We start from the raw sequence: 2500 nt of genomic DNA on the forward strand, positions 1-2500 counted from the left end.
TTTATCCATTCCTAATGTGGGTCCCAATTCCTGCGTATGCTACAGTAGGAGCTGATCTAAAGTTTCCTGAAATCTGTCCTGTTTATACGCGACTGCTATGTTTTATGTGTTTTTGTAAAAAAAAAAAAAAAAAAAAACCTGTATTGCGAGCTACGCGCTCTTTCCCGCTTTGGACATGTAGAAAGAGGCTACAGTAGGAGCTGATCTGAAGCTTCCAGAAACCTGCTCTGTTTATATGCGACAGAATACAGATCCCATGAAGGAGACAAGTTGTCCTGTCTTTCCTACACAACGCAATGAAAAAGTAGACCGGTCACACGAGGACTTTGAGAAAATGTCTTCCGGGAAGCCCCGCGAGGTAAACACGGAGCTGCTCCACCCCTCCCCATACAGATGTTGGAGGGGGGGGGGGGCGGGGGGCGGCAAGCCTCGCGAGGGGAGCCGTGGAAGAGCAACTGGGATAGACGGTCCGGCTGAGCACCGCCGAGCACGCTGTCGAGCTGTGCAACGGAGAGGACGACTACGCGGTAGAGCCCCTCCCACTCCGCACTCCGCTCGCCACTAAGAACATTAAATAAAGGACATCGATCCGCCAGACCGGAGGAACCGACCGCCCGAACGCCGGCAAAGCCGGCCGGCGGACACCCTCCGAAGGCGTGTTAAGTTGGCCCATCGATCAGGACACAAACACGCAACAAATCCAGTCCGGGGTGTGGTGTAAGCAGCCCTACTGTAACCAGCCCTGCCAGAGAAATCACCTAACCCTAACCCTAAACGTACGGCAGACGCGTCCCCTGGCTCTCACATTGACAACTGAGAGGCTTCTGAAAACCTGGCCACGCCCATCAGTAAAAACCACTACAGCAAGTGACGACATATGTACCTTCAAAGTGCTGTACTACAGGGTGCTGTTCAAAAGGTATCTATCCCGTTTACTCTCTATGCTTCATATATCATCATATTATTGAAAAGTGCAAGCCTTTAGGGACAACAGCAACTCAAGTCGCCAACGCTCTGTTGACTCAATAACTGCAGAGATCCAAACTTCTCCTGGCATTAACATCGGCACAAAAACTGTGCGCCGGGAGCTTCGTGGAATATGGGTTTCTATGGATTCAGAATGACATGTCAGAAAAGCTCCTGTAGGTGTAATGGTCAGTTATCTCAATACTTTTGGACATATATTGTGCGTGTGCGTGTGTCTGTGATACCTAACATAAACACACCTGTATTACTAGAATTGATAGTTCACGCCACAAAAGTGAGGGGCAAACATAGAAAAGCGTGCAACCCAGCCACTGAGGATGCACAAGCCAATGCATTCTTAGTGCAGGTCCCAAGCCAGGACAAATGGGGAGGGTTACGTCAGGAAGGGCATCCGGCGTCAAATCTTTGCCAAATCAAATATGCGGATCATAAATAAGATTTCCATACCGGATCGGTCGAGGCCCGGGTTACCGACGACCGCCATCGGTACTGTTAACCAGCGGAGTGCCGGTGGAAACTAGGCTACTGTTGGGCGAAGGAAAAGGAGAGGGGGAAGGCATGTCCAGAGGCAGCTAGAGAGGAGGAAGGGTAGGCGTGTGGAGGTGAGAGTCAGTCGGAACTTTGAATGTTGGCACTATGGCTAGTAAAGGGAGAGAGCAGGCTGACGTGATGGAAAGAAGAAAGGTGACAAGAGACAAGGTGGAAGGGGAGTAAGGCCAGGAGTATCGCAGGTGGGTTCAAACTCTTCTACCATGGTGCGAATGGGAGGAGAAATGGGGTAGGGGTCATTCTGAAGGAAGAGTATGTCAAGAGCGTGCTGGAGGTGAACACAGTGTCAGACAGAGTGAGGATTATGAAGCTGGAAATCGAAGGTGTATTGCTGACGGTTATCAGCGCATATGCCCCGCAAGTCGGGTGTAAGATGGACGAAAAAGAAGAATTCTGGAGTTGAGTTGGACGACGTGGTGGAAAGGGTACCCAAGGAGGAGGGAGTGGTGATTGGAGCGGACTTCGATGGACACGTTGCTGAAGGGAACAGAGGTGATGAGGAGTTGATGGTAAGGTATGGAATCGAGGAGAGAAATGTGGAAGGACAGATGGTGTTCGATTTTGCGAAAAGGATGGAAATGGCTGAGGTGAATACATATTTCAAGAAGAGGGAGGAGCACAGGGTGACGACGTATACGAGTGGAGGAAAGTGCACACAGGTGGACTATATCTTGTGTAGAAGGCGCGATGTAAAACGGATTGCATACTGCAAGGTGGTGACAGGGGAGAACGTAGCTAGGCAGCATCGGATGGTGGTCTGTAAGATGACTTTGGAGACCAACATGAGGAAGCGAGTGAAGACACAGCCGAAGATCAAATGGTGGAAGTTGAAGAAGGAAGACTGTTGTGTGGAGTTCAGGCAGGAGTTAACACAGGCACTGAGTGGTAGTGAAGAGTTGCCAGATGGCTGGGCAAGCGCTGCAGAAATAGCGAGGAAGACAGCTAGGAATGTACTTGGTGTGTC

This window comes from Lampris incognitus, unplaced genomic scaffold, assembly GCF_029633865.1.
Source record: "Lampris incognitus isolate fLamInc1 unplaced genomic scaffold, fLamInc1.hap2 scaffold_138, whole genome shotgun sequence".
Classification (NCBI taxonomy): domain Eukaryota; kingdom Metazoa; phylum Chordata; class Actinopteri; order Lampriformes; family Lampridae; genus Lampris; species Lampris incognitus.